Raw genomic sequence first — 15,155 nt, forward strand, 5'->3', positions numbered from 1 at the left:
CCCCCACCCCATCCCCTCCAGCAACCCTCAGTTTGTTTTCTATGATGAAGAGTCTCTTATGGTTTCTCTCCCTCTCTGATTTTGTCTTGTTTTATCTTTCCCTATCTTCCTCTATGATCTTCTGTTTTGTTCCTTAAATTCTACATATGAGTGATATCATATGATAATTTCTCTGATTAACTTATTTCTTTTAGCATAATACTCTCTAGTTCCATCCACGTCATTGGAAATGGTAAGATTTCATTTTTTTGAGGGTTGAGTAATATTCTATTGTGTGTGTGTGTGTGTGTGTGTGTGTGTACACACACATATATGTACACACACATATATCACATACTAGGTAAAAAATCAGGTCTCAACCAGTATCAAAAATTGGGATCATTCCCTGCAAATTTTCAGACCACAATGCTTTGAAATTTGAACTCAATTGCAAGAGAAAATTTGGAAAGAACTCAAATACATGGAGGCTAAAGAGCATCCTACTAAAGAATGAATGGCTCAACAAGGAAATTAAAGAATTTTAAAAATTCATGGAAACACATGAAAATGAAAACACAACTCTTCAAAACCTTTGGGATGCAGCAAGGCGTTCCTAGCTTTAATATTTTTAAATGTCAAGCTCTTAAACTTAAGCTTTTAAAAAAGTTTAATATTTGATGATAATTGCTTCAGTTATTGTTTTCAAGTTTTAAGGCAAAATGTGGAATTATCATTGATATTCTTGGTTACTCCTCCTTCTCCAGAAGAAACCATCATCCCAACTTCATGTTGATCATGTCCATGTGTGTTTTTCTAGCTTAAAAGAAAGTGTAAATCTTTCACCTATTAATATAGTCTAAAAACCTGAACTACTTACAGGTACAGACACAACCTAAGTTGCTGCATAAATTGTGCAAAAAGTAAATCCAGACATTAGGGGACCAGTGGTTAAGTCATGTCATCTTTTCACAGATTAACTTTTCTCCTGGGATAACGATCTTTGTCCTATCCACCCAACTTGGGTGGGATGAAAACAAGTGTAATAATGAGAATGAGTGTTCTTTGGAAAAAGATAACATACAAGGTTCTAGCACTTTTATTAATGAATTCCTTATGTGTCTTACTCCCTTCACAAAGTACTAGTTTATTTTGTTTGTCCTCAGACAAAGTTGAGGGAGTGGCCCCCATTCCTACTGAGTAAGAGCTTTCTTTCCGAGCTTGATTTCATAAATTCCCATTATAAGCCTTCTCAGCCTTTGTCTTCCCAGACAAAGAAGTAGAATAGTTTCCTTCTTTCCCCCAAAGAAAAGCATTCTATTACAATTTTTGTCATTGTTCTTCTAAGCCTTTCCTAAGTCGGTTATATCTTTCTCGAGGTATAGTAGCCAAAATTGCCTGCAGTATGACAGGTGCAAATAGTTTTGTGATTCTATTCTATGTAAGCATCTGGCAAGCATAGCAACATGTAAGTAAAAATAAAATAAAATAAAACAAAAACAAAGCAAAACCCAGTCATATGAAAACCACAATGAGATACCAGCTCATACCCACTAGGATGGGTATTACAAAAACAAGAAACAAAACGCCAGAAAATAACACATGTTGGCAAGGATGTGGAGAAATTGGGGCCCTTGTGCACTGTTGGGGGGAGTGTAAAATGGTGTGGTTATGGTAAACAGGATGGAGGCTCCTCAAAAAGTTGAAATCGAGTTATTAAATGATCCATTTCTGGGTATTTATTCCAAAGCATCGAAAACAGGTACTTAAGGAAGTATTTAAATACCTATGGTCATAGTAGCATTATTTACATAGATTTCCAATAATCAAAAAATAGAAGAAACCCAAGCTTCTATTAACAGATGAATGGATAAACAAAATGTGGTATATACATACAATGGCTATTATCCAGCCTTTAAAAGAAGGAAATTCTGATACAGGCTATAGTAGCAATGAGCCTTGAGGACTGGTATTAGGCTAAGTGAAACAAGTCAGTCACAAAAAGACAAATACTTTGTCTTTGTCATAAGTGGTTTAATTCCACTTATATGATGTACCTACAGCAGTCAAATTCATCTCTATGAATTTGTCCAGTAGAATGATGGTTACCAGGGCATAGAGTTATTGTTTAATGAATACAGAACTTTAATTTTGTAAGGTGGAGAGCTCTGGAAAACGGTTGCAAAACAATGTGAATGTACTTAATACTACTACCTGCACACTTAAAAATGGTCTAAGGATGGCCAAAATAAAGAAACAAAAAAACCCAAGTCAAGTCTAGAGCAGTTTGGCTCAAGAAGGATTATGAGAACATTATAGAAGTCTAGGTGAAAGTCTCCATCAGGCAGTGTCCACTACCAAGAGCATAGTTGTTAAGGTAGAGAAAGGAGGTGTTTTCTAAAGTCTACCCCACGGTTCACTGTGGTTCATCATTATGTTCTGCCAATGAGCTAATAAGACCTATTAAGATAATAAGACCTAATAAGACCTTCTGTTATCTCTCTTTCAGAACCTAGAATATCACTATGCATTTACGGCTTGCTTTTAGGAAGTCCTCAATAAATATTTGTTGAAGGACTGATGGAAAGCATCATGGTTAAATGTTAGTCCTACATTATTACATTGGTCCTAGTTTCACCATCGACTAGTTCATCACAGCCTACATGACTTCTCTAAGCCTCATTTTACTTATGTTCTAATTAAAGAGAGTAAGAGGAGCTACTTCACAGAGTTATTGGGAAGAGTAAATGAATGAATGCTTAGCATTGTATCTGGCTGGAAAATCAAGAAGGAGGTAGAGACAAATACATAGGAAACAACTGGGTTGATAGAACCTGGGCTACGAGTTGTGTCTATTATATCCATATGCTTCCACTTAGTGAAATATTTGCTCAGGAAATATTTGCTGGATAAATTAACTAATTATAGGGTGAAACTAAAGGCTGAAATTTTGAAATCTGTTAAAAAAATTGTCAAATGAGTCCTTAATTTATTTTAAAGACGAGGACTGTATATTGAAGAGGTAGACTACAACAGATACCTGTATTCACTTCTGAGAATTTTTTTTAGCATTCTCAGGCCCCCATCGGTCCACTTGGAATCTATTCAGCACTTACTATATTTCCTGCATGGTCCCAGTAAAACACTACCTTGCTCGCAGGCCAGTGGAAGAGACAAGTATGGAAACACATGATGGATTAAGGGCCATGCTGGAGGCATGTCCAAGGTGGTACAAAGGAAAGTTCCATCTACCCTGCTGGAGGGGAGAATGGTTTTGGTGAAGAAAGACCCCCGAGGGCAAGGCATTTGAATTAGATCATGAATAGGTAGGGCTTCTCCAGATGGAGAGAGAGGGAGGGGAAAGACAGAGGAGACAAGACGTACAAAGTCATGAAATGTAGGTGAGGGAGATGAAACCACCAGACACCTTCAAGGAAGCATGAGTTATTTCCATGAAGCACTGAGCAAAAGTGGGGGAAAAGGAAGAGCCTCATAAAAATGGGCAGCGGCCAGATGGTCCAGAGCTCATTTGCTATGGAGGAGAGTTGCTTAATCCTCTTGCCAATGGGAAACCATGGCGAGTTTTAAGTATAACAGACCTGATCAGATACTGGCATGATAACTCCAATCATGGAGTGAAGAATAGGCAAGAGGCACCAAGACTACGGGAGACAGGTAGGTCAGGGTACTGACTAATCAGTTAGGGAAGCACTAGAGAAAAGAGAATGGTCTGGAGATCTTGGCTGTAATGAAAGGGATGGATTTGAGGTTGTTAAGGAAGGTGAAATCAAATGCGTTCACCTCATTTTACTTGCTCTATAGGTAAACGAAAACTTAAAGTACAAGCCACACTCATACTAAAGTCGTACCTCCGAGGCTTCACCTGGGCATGTTGCCTGAAAATCAATACTCTTCTTTATTTTTATTTATTTATTTATTTATTTATTTATTTATTTTTAAAAGATTTTATTTATTTATTTGACAGAGATCACAAGTAGGCAGAGAGGCAGGCAGAGCGAGAGGAGGAAGCAGGCTCCCTGCTGAGCAGAGAGCCCGATGCAGGGCTCAATCCCAGGACCCTGGGATCATGACCTGGGCCGAAGGCAGAGGCTTGAACCCACTGAGCCACCCAGGCGCCCCAATACTCTTCTTTAAAAAGTGAAGTGAGAGACAGCAGACTCTGCAAAGCAACTTCAACAATCATTACCTGCTGCTGGGTTTTACTGCACAAGCTTCCAGCATAACCCAAGGGGTTAACTCCGTTGGGATTCCATGACTTGGTATCAAACTGGAAACTGAAGTCCTCCTCCATGGAGACCATGTTCCAGTATGGGGGGGCGGGTTTGCTCCTCAACAACCCTGGCCTGCAGAGCTCTGTAAGGAAGCCCAGTTGCTCTGCTAGCACTAAGTCCAAGTTCAGTTCTAGGGCTGAAAATGAGTGCTGGAGACAATCTGTAAGGACGAGCCTCTTATGCATCCTGTGAAAGGTCATACCTAGATTTACAGACCATAGAGCTGGGCCATTAAAGAAAGTGAGAAGATAAGAAACGGAATCAGATGGTTCAGCAGCTCTGCTGGAACGGCCAGAATTTGGCAGGCTCTCCAAGCATTCTGGAATGAACCCACGATAGCTAATTCTTCAGAAAAGCCTCATCTCCAGGATGGTAGCAGTGAATTACCACCAGGAGACACATAGAATACTGTAACTTTTAATTACCTAGCAATTATCACAAGCTCTGAACATATCATTCACTTGAATAATAATAACAGAAGAGAGTAATAGTATCTGTGTTCACATACACGGCATAGAATTACAGCCATAAGCTCATGCTTTTGGAAACAATTTTGCCCAAATATATAAAACACTTCTTGATCAAGAGAACCAAGGTGCATAATCGAATCCTTGACTTCTATATTACCCGTGCTTGCTCTTTTCTCTCTCTCCGTTTACTCTAGGACCCTCCCCAGACAGTTTCGAACACTTAAGACCAGAGAAGTCATGTTGAAACAAAAACCAAAAGCCTTATAATCAATACAAGTTCATTTTATAAACTCAGGTTGCTGGTTAAGACCCTCCAGTCAAGGACCACCCCCCACCCCCGCAATGTTCACTCAGTGTTACTGATCAGGCGAAAGGTCAGCACATCATTTGCACAAAAAAGACTAACAAGTGCAAAACCCAGTGTCTCACCCAGCTCCACGTCTTGATCATCAGTGAGCACAAGAATAATGTTGGGTCGGATGTTCTTTCGCTCCTGCTGTATCCGTCCTCTGAACCTCTGGGATCTGACGGTCGAACAGAGGCTCCCCAGCAGCTCTGTGCCCAGGACAGCCAGAACCAGAGCCCAGCAAGTATACTTCATTGTGTTTGGTCCAATGTCACGAAACCGACAGAATGTCGCAGCCTCCTGGTTTCTGCAGGTCTGGGCAGTCAGAGCAAAAGCGAGAGGGAGAGATGAAAATGACATCCAAACCCCAAACACAGTTGCAGAGAAAGGGCTACAACAAAGTGAGAGCTGGCACATGAACTGTTAGAGAGAGGGCTGCACATGAGTCAGACGTGGCAAAACCCTCCCAGGCGCTGGGGAGGTTTGTAAGCACTTGAATATTTTGCAAATTCACTTTTGTCCTTTCTTCTCCTTCCAACTTTTCCTATTTCAAAATGCATTGCCAAAACAGAATTTCCAACACAGGGCTCAAATATAAAAGTCTTCTGACAAAAGCTAATACCTTGAATTAGGTATCCTGGTTGAATAATCAATTTCTGTACTCAGAGGTTTTCAGAACTTCTGCAGATGGGGTCCTAGAGGGGGAGAAGAAACAAAGGAGATGTTAGTCAAGGCGAAGATGTCAGTCAAGGGTTTTGATATAGATTTTGGTGTGAAGTAGTCTCTTGAAACAGCATACACATATACATACACATATACACACATATACATAAACATACACATATACATATACATACACATATACATATACACACACACATATACACACATACATACACATACACACACATATACACACATATACATGCACACATATACACACACATATATGCATATATACATATGCACACACATATACACATACACACATACATATAAATATACATACATGTATACATATACACACATATATACACACATATACATATACACATATACGTGTATATATATACACAAAATCCATACTCCAAAAGGGAGGAACAGGAGAAAACAATATTCACAGCTGCTAACAAATGACTCAAAATATATCTTCATTCCATAATCAGCTCCTTAAAGTGGTGACATGGGTCCCCTCCCTGCTCACACTCTGACAGTCCTTGAAACATCCCCAGGAAAACTCAGGCTGGACCAGGCGGTGCCCGCAGCACCTGCAAAACCAGGGGGGGTTTGGGGAGTCTTTGCATCTGGGGAGCGGCTGGCACGAGGTGGGTGTGCTAAGGGTGCGCTGACTCACCTGCACAGACACTGAGTACTTATGAAGCAGAATCAACTGCAAGGCTGTCATCTGTCATCTGCATTATGTCACTCACTACCCAGGAGAGTTCTTTCTGCTGACAAAGACTTCATAGTAGGTGACTGGGAGGGCAACCTTGCCCAGCCCCCGAAAAGCTCCTAACTGTCCTCCATCAATCGCCAGGGGAAGGGGTGCTTCCTCCGGGCGAGGCTTGTCCCTCTGTCCAGCCCGTGTCCTCAGTGTGCCAGCGCCTAAGGGGACCGAGCCCTCCTTCAACTGTCAGCACCAGCCTCGCTATCACAGAGCCCTGGCGCTGCACTGCCCGCAGACGGGTTTTGCCGCAGCACATCTAAACCTGCAAAGCAAAATGATTGATTGCTCTGAAGCCGGAGGGTACAGTCTTCCCTTCCACATTAAAATAAATAAATAAATCAGATCTGGAGGGGAGTGCTGCGAAATCTTTGCAAAACTGCCCAAGATGAGACTTCCGAAAGGGTCGGAAGAATGCCCCTTTCACTTTAGAGCACTAACCTGCTGAAAGCATTTCTCTTGGACCTCTGATAGCAAAAGGTTCATTAAAAAAAAAAAAAAAATCTTTCTTTTGGATGTCACAGGGGAATGTCTGCATGGGAATTTAGGCCGCCCTAAAATTAATTAGATAGTGGCCCGGTTCGTCAGCCACTCTGTCCCCACACACCTGAGGGTCTGTATTTTGAATTGCAACAATAAACTGACATCAGATAAACAAGCGTAGCGAATCAAGTGTGAGACTCGCCAGGCAGAAGAAAAGGGACTCCACCGCTCATTTCCATGCCTTAAATTCTGGAGGGTGATGCGGGGCAGCGGGAGAAGAAAGAAGAAAGCCTGTGGACTATTTACCCCAGCCACACACATTATTTTGTTTTACACAAACACACACACCCCTATTATTTTAAACTTTATGAGCTGTTTTGTAAACAGTTCTAATGCTTTTCACTCTGCAGCCTGTAATTACTTTGAGAGAGAGAGAGGGAGAGGGAGAGGAAGGGAGATGCACTCTATAGGAAATAGATTTTAAACAAAAATCTAATGCTTTCGGAAGGCAGAACATCAAACCCACCACCTCCCATGGATCTTGTGGCTCTGAGAAAGTCAATACACAAGGATGGTTTTTTTTTTTTTTTTTGTAAGAACTCAGGGTTGTTTCAGTGATTGCTGTACGTGGTGAACACTGAAAGCCAGCAATTGTTCTGCACTGACTGGTTTCTGAGCATTTGTTTCAAATCGTGAGAAAACAGATACGAGCAAGAAAGACAGGAGAAGGAAAGAAGGAAGTCAAACAATGGCTGTCTCCCGCAAAGCAGCATCAGGCTAAGCAGTGATGTGCAGAAATTTCTTAGAAGCTTGGTCCTCTAAGTAGCAAGAGTCTGCTCCCCTCTCAAAGCCTGCAAGGGTGAGTGAAGAGAGAGCGAGCAGGAGTCTCTTGGATCCGCTCTAGTCATAACCCAGCCTCTGCTGACAGTAGCGACCCGGAAAGTTCAGGCAGACTCCCGGCGTCGTGCAAACAGCAGCACCAGGAGTTTAAATAATCAGCCCCACACGAAACTAAAAAGTCTTCACAATTAAGATGCTGATAACATTCCCTGGAACCCGACCAACATTACTGCTTATTCTTTTCTTTATCTTATTTACTTTGTCTCTTCCTTTAGGAAAAAGAAAATTAGCCTTAATGGTACCTTGAGTAAACGACACTGAACTACATTGAGAAGGATTTCCTAATGAAGAAAGGGGAGAGCCAAGTGGATACACTTTTCTTTTTTCCTATGAGACTTTCCTTGGAGAGTTAAAGGTGCATAAGAAGCCTACAGATTTTGCTTTTTGTGTTTTTTTTGTTTTGTTTTGTTTTTGCCATAGTTTATTATTGATTCAGGGAGTACATATGTAAACGAGGAGAAATGAAGTAGTGCAGAAACCTGGACTTTCAGACAGGTCTGACCAGCAGGAACATGCTATCTTTACCTCATCTCCCTTCACTAAAACACAAAACACACCACTCTGGAAAACCTGCCCGCAGACAATTCCTTATTCAAAAAATGACCTTTTAAAACTTGTCATCCTCTCACTGCCTGGTTTCCAGCTCCAGAAGGGAAAGAAGTAAAGAAGAAGAAAAAAATTGACAGACAAATACAGAACTTGACTAAGGAGACAAGGATGCAATGTTTAAATCAGATACTTTGTGGCGGACAACAAGTGTCCTTAGAGACTAACAATTTGTCCTGAGAAAGAGCAGAAAATGGGAGAAATGGTAAAGGGGGCTTTTCTCACACGCGGCAAGTGAACTCGAGGAACGGTGTTGTATTCATGAATTAGGACCACAATACAAGTCGCCTTTTCTTCAAGCCCTAAAATGAAAACACCAATGGTAACTATAGCCAGTTGATGTGGAAAGTTTGTAGGGCTTTGTTTAGGGCAGTCATGCCAAACTATAAATGTGACATTAAAAGTTTCAAGTCACATATAAAAGGAAAAAAAAAAAAAAACCAAAAACCAGACCAGGAGACTTCAAGCCAACGGAATGGAAAAGTCTAGCTCACAAATGCTCAGTTAGCAACACCCCACATGAAATCAAGACCCTTGTTGCCTTACCAGCGAGACGCTTTGTCGACTGCAGTGGTTCTCAAGGTGTCCCCTAGGACTTTGGGGGAGTCCCTGAGATTCTTTCTAGGGAGAGTCCACAAGGTCAACACTGTTTTGATAAGAATACTGACACATTCGCTCACTTTGTGGACTGGTGGGTAAAATCGTTTTTGTCTGAATAAAGGGAGCGTCACATACAGTTAAAGAAAAAAAGCCAGTTTCTTTCAAGGTGAAACCGTAAAATGACTAATTGTATTAAATCCTGAACACACATCTTTTCTTTTTAATTTTGTTTTATGAGCCCGGAGGTACATGTAGAGCTCTTTGTTGCCTCTGGAGGTGTGAGGATAGTCGAGGAACAGCACTTGTGTGACTGAGTGACAGGTTCCTTGGGACACTGATTTTGGCTCATGGAACACTATTTGTACTTGAACGGATTACTTGGACTTGGGTATTTGGTAGACATTTCTTAAGGAATAAATGAAATGAGACTGTCATTTCAAGGAAAACAGCTGACAATATTTGTTGTATTTGTTGCCAATGATAGAAATCTAGCTTCCAAGCTAAACTCAGAATTTAGGAAAACTTGGATCTGCTGCCATGAACCTGACAGCTTCTCAATATGTAAAACCTTTCAATGACATTGACGTTGATATTAACTAATGTTATTTTTTGGTATTAAAAAATGAAATGTGTCAAATTTAGCATGTTTGCATAATTCAGTGAACCAATATTTCTCAAATGACCAAGTAAAATGCTACAGAATCACACATCAGCAAAAAAGTTTCAAAGTGCAAGATGACCACTGGATTTTAATGTAACAGAATATGAAAGCTCATTGATGGGGTTTCAGATTACTTATGACAACTAATCTTTAAGAAGTCACCACTTGTCAAGTTTTGGCATAGTATCAAAGGAGATCTACAAGTGTCTGAAAAAGCCATTAAAATACTTTTCCTTTTCCAACTACTTATCCATGTGAGGCTGCATTTTATTACTTTATTTCAACCAAAACAATATATTTCAACACATGAAATCCAGAAGTAGATATAAGAATCCAGCTCTCTTCTCTTCAGATAAATATATGTAAAAATGTAAAATAGTGTTGAGGGGCCTGGGTGGCTCAGTCAGTTAAGCATCTGCCTTCAGCCCAGGTCATGATCCCAGGGTCCTGGGACCGAGCCTCATATCAGGCTCCCTTCTCACCGGGAAGCCTGCTTCTCCCTCTCCCACTCCCCTGCTTGTGCTCCTGTTCTCACCATCTCTCTTTCTCTATCAAATAAATAAATAAAATCTTTAAAAAAAGATTTTATTTATTTGAGAGAGAGAGAGAATACAAATGGGGAGAAAGGCAGAAGGACAAGCAGATGCCCCGTTGAGCAGGGAACCCCAAGCAGGACTCAGTCCCAGCAGCCCAATACCATGACCTGGGCTGAAGTCAGACGCTTGACCATTTGAGCTACCCAGGCTCCCTGCTCTGTTGTAATTTCTAATTATCAGTAGATATAAGCTACATTATAAAAAGCTCTTGAGGATCTTCAATAAATTTTAATAATATAAAAGAATCTTGAGCCCCAAAGCTTTGAGAATTCCTGACCTAGCATATACCCAGCACCATAGTTAAGCCCAGAATTTTACTTCTAAGGCTGCAGATCTGGCCCCATTCACAAACGTATTCACTGTTTTGTCCCTTAAAGCCCTGAAACTGTCCTAAGTTCTAAATGCCTAGTATAGGGGCACCTGGGTGGCTCAGTGGGTTAAGCCTCTGCCTTCGGATCAGGTCCTGGGATCGAGCCCCGCATCGGGCTCTCTGCTCAGTAGGGAGCCTGCTTCCTCCTCTCTCTCTGCCTGCCTCTCTGCCTACTTGTGATCTCTGTCTGTCAAATAAATAAATAAAATCTTAAAATAAACAAACAAATAAATAAATAAATGCCTAGTGTACAAAGAGGTTGTTGATGAGTGATGACACCTTGTGATTTGTTGGTTTGTTTTCTTTTTAATCTGAGGATGACACAGAATTTTACAAATGCATGCCCATGCTACAAAGTATGTTAGAGACAGGATCAGAACAACCCATTTAGCACAGAAATAAACCTCTCAGGGATGGGGCAAAGCAATTATTTCTAGTACAAAGCAATGCCACCCCATAGTTAAGGCAGAGAAAAAAAAGGGACACCATAAGCAATCAAATCAGCAGGAGAGATTAGGCCAGCGTTATACAATTCTTCAAAGCTGAATTTAGCCAGAACACACTTGGTGTATCCAAGGAGTGAAGTAAAATAGAATTATACCAGCAAGAAGCTGGTATCAACATCCGGCCCCCTTTGCCAACGGCCAGTCTACATACTCACATTTCTAAGGGTCTGTTTACATGGCCTCTTTCCCTTACCTTTGGCTTTCAAGTTTCCCATACATTACTTTTTTTCTTTAGGAGAAGTCTTCAGGACATGCTATCTTCTTTATAATATACGGAAACCAAGAAGGAGCTAATTTCTTCTTTTAAAAACCCCATAGCTGGCAAAGTTCATCTACCATTAATCCCCAGAAAGCATATTTCCTGATCTAATTTATTACAACTCCAAGCAAAGGAGATAGACAATAGTCTCCTTCTGGTGGAGTAACATTTTTTACCCCTGTAATAATAAATCTCTTCCAACAACTAGAGACAGCTGAAAGAGTTCATCTCTGACCTGGAGCACCTTTGGGGAAATACCGGGCTAAATGAAGAACTCCTCCTCCAACAGTATTTGCTTTCCTTCCCTTTCTCCCTTTCTACTGTTTCTCCCGCCAACACATGAATCCTGAAATTGAAAGGAACCTTGAAAATTCATCTATTCACCAAATTGTTAGCATTGGTTATCCCGGGGTATGGTGAGGGAGAGGAACAGATTTTGTTTTTAATTCATTCGTGTCTATATTGGATGTTTTTTCCCCCAATGGCCTGTTGCATTATAAAGATAGAGATAAATAAATGCAGGATTTCTACATTTGCCCTCTGTCTTCTCAGGGAGGAAGAGGATAGATAGGAGGAGCAGTGGTAAGCACGAAGTGAGAGGCGATAGCAAGAAATGTACTTTGGAGACTCAGCCCCACAGAGATAGGAACTAAAATCACACAAAAGTGATTTTTACACCAAGGGCATTTTCGAGAATGCCAGAAGTCCAAGACGAAGATTTGTTCAGCTTCTTTCAAGTAGGAATTAGCAAAATGAAGGAAAACAAAGTGGTCTAAAAATTATGAAAAGAACCAAATGGATCTGATATTCTTTTTTTTTTTTAAGATTATTTATTTATTTGACAGAGAGAGAGAGAGATCATAAGCAGGCAGAGAGGCAGGCAGAGAGAGCGGCAAGCAGGCTCCTCGCTGAGCAGAAAGCCCGATGTGGGGCTTGATGTGGGGCTGGATCCCAGGACCCTGAGATCATGACCTGAGCCGAAGGCAGAGGCCCAACCCACTGAAGCCACTCAGGTGCCCCAAGGATCTGATGTTCTTGAAGCAGACACTGTGAAATGACTGAAGGGTCTAATAATGTCACTAATTGCTTGGGGGGCAGTAAGAACAGTGGACCAAGAGAGGCAGGAAAAACAAACAAACAAACTTGGAGAATCTTGCAATAAAGTTTTTCGAGCCTCCAACATGGATGTGACCCGGATCATATCTAACATTTCATTAGCTGTCATTGTCACACAACTCTGTCCAGTTGCAAGAGGGCTGAAAATCTCAGGGAGCAGAGGAAGTGTTTACTGAGCACTACTGTCTATGCCAGAAGCGTCAGTTTTCATCAGCACCTTATTTATTTACTTTGTTTTCTCTCTCCAGATACACACACAGGTGTGAACACGCAAGTACTGAAAATATGTATATAAATACATTTGGACATGTATTTCAAGTAATGAAGAAACATAGTCTGGGTAACTTAAAGTTCAACCATTCCTAGGTGCTAAAAATGTACTTTTAACAGATTTATAGATTCCTGGGGGGAACATGTTTCATTTTAGTTTCTTTCCCTGATGTACAGAATCTGCTACAATACGAATTTAAAGTTCCACAATTCTTGCAATACATTTAGTTGAAGAAAATATTTATTTATTTGTCAGAGGGAGAGAGAGAGAGAGAGCACACAAGCCAGGGGGAGCAGGAGACAGAAGGAGAAGCAGGCTCCCCTCTGAGCAAGGAGGCTGATGCAGGACTCGATCCCAGGACTCTGGGATCATGACCTGAACCAAAGGCAAATGCTTAACCGACTGTGCCACCCAGGTGTCCCCCCAAAAATATATATTTTAAAGATATTATTTACTTGTTTATTTGACAGAGAGAGCACAAGCAGGAGACGGGGAGAGGGAGAGGGAGAAGCAGGCTTCCCGCTGAGCAGGGAGCCCAGTGTGGGGCTTGATCCCAGGACCCCAGGATCATGACCTGAGCTGAAGGCAGACGCTTAAGAGACTAAGCCACCCAAGTGCCCTTGAAGAAAATACTTTTTAAAAAATAAATTAGATGCTATATTTATATTCAAAAGTGTTTCTCCAAATATTTTCTTGTAGTTAAAATCTATGTGAGGAGGGATGCCTGGGTGGCTCAGTCGATGAAGTGTCTGCCTTTGGCTCAGGTCATGATCCCAGGGTTCTGGGATCAAGTCCTTCATTGGGGTCCTCCTTACCTACTTAGCCTGCTTTTCCCTCTGCCTGCTGCTCCCTCTGCTTGTGGGCTCTCTCTCTCTCTGACAAATAAATAAGTAAAATATTTAAAAAAATCTGTGCGAGGGGCGCCTGTGTGGCTCAGTGGGTTAAAGCCTCTGCCTTCGGCTCAGGTCATGGTCTCGGGGTCCTGGGATCGAGCCCCACATTGGGCTCTCTGCTCAGCGGGGAGCCTGCTTCCTCCTCTCTCTCTGTCTGCTTCTCTACTTGTAATCTCTGTCTACCAAATAAATAAATAAAATCTTAAAAAAAAAAAATCTTGTGTGAGGAAAGAGGAACACCTGACTTTACAATTTAATTAAGCCACAGTCAAAAGAGTTCCACTGGCCTACTTTCTATGCCATCAAGATCACCACCAATATAATGCTCGTTAACATTTTCTAAGAGTTTCACTACAGCAGATTAGAGTTACAAGTTCCTTCTGAGGGATTCTGCTGGCCTCACACAGAGTGATGACCAAGAAAGGGAAACAGAGTGTGAAAGATGAATGTGCATTTCAAAACAATGCTAGTTCCTAAAGACTTAGGGGCAAATATTGAGAGTGACTCTCCCTCCCCCTCAGCCCTCTTCCCCCATGCACCAAATATATTACTTACAGGACAACCTCTTAAAAGCCAGACATTCATATTTAAGTCAACTCCTTTGCTCAGAGACATTTTCAAGGAATCTACAAATTCATATTAGTTCACGTATTGATAGTTCAAAAGTGCTCCTTCACAATTTGTGCTGGGAAATACTATTTTGAGATTTCTTTGTATTACTGGCTAAAGATATAATTCCAAGTCTTTCTTTTTTTTAATTAACAAATATATTTTAATCTGCAAAATATCTTCTTTTGTACATTTTATTTGTTTTTCTTTCTTTTTTTCTAAAAAATTTTTTTTTCAGTGTTCCAAAATTCATTGTTTATGCACCACACCCAGTGCTCCATGCAATATGTGCCCTCCATGACACCCACCACCAGGCTCACCCAGCTTCCCACCCCCTCCCTTCCAAAACCCTCCATTTGTTTCTCAGACTCCACAGTCTCTCATGGTTCGTCTCCCCCTCTGATTTCCCCCAACTCACTTCTCCTCTCCATTTCCCCGTGTCCTCCATGTTATTCCTTATTCCAAGTTTTTTAATGACAAAATCATCTTCAACAAGTGCTTTATATGTACCTAAATCCTTGCGTGAGCCTTAAATTGTCCTTTAGTTTTACGCTTACCTCTGAACACTAACAAGCACAGCTATGTATTTATCAAGTAAAAAGAGCAACTGCACTTAAGTTTCAAGTGAAACTCAGGCCTGTGATCGTGGAAAATACTATTACAGGGGAACACACTGAGTAACTAATAGGCCTATCTTGGCAAATTAATTTAGTAACCTTAGCAATAATGCATGCATAAAGCATATAATGAATGCACA

At 41.0% G+C, this 15,155-nt stretch overlaps 1 long non-coding RNA gene across 2 annotated transcripts in view; it reads right to left on the reverse strand.

Annotated features, from left to right (window-relative positions):
• Window positions 1–5,159: 5,159 nt before the first annotated feature.
• LOC116861668 overlaps window positions 5,160–15,155 on the reverse strand; it is a 95,018-nt gene continuing 85,022 nt past the window's right edge. For both annotated transcript variants that reach the window (XR_004381523.1, XR_004381522.1), the window contains exons 3-4: window positions 5,707–5,779; window positions 5,160–5,399 (exon numbers count right to left, since the gene is read on the reverse strand). This is a non-coding gene — a long non-coding RNA (uncharacterized LOC116861668). The remainder of the gene's footprint in view (window positions 5,400–5,706; window positions 5,780–15,155) is intronic.

Source organism: Lontra canadensis, unplaced genomic scaffold (assembly GCF_010015895.1).
Source record: "Lontra canadensis isolate GAN:19392208 unplaced genomic scaffold, GSC_riverotter_1.0 scaffold203, whole genome shotgun sequence".
Classification (NCBI taxonomy): domain Eukaryota; kingdom Metazoa; phylum Chordata; class Mammalia; order Carnivora; family Mustelidae; genus Lontra; species Lontra canadensis.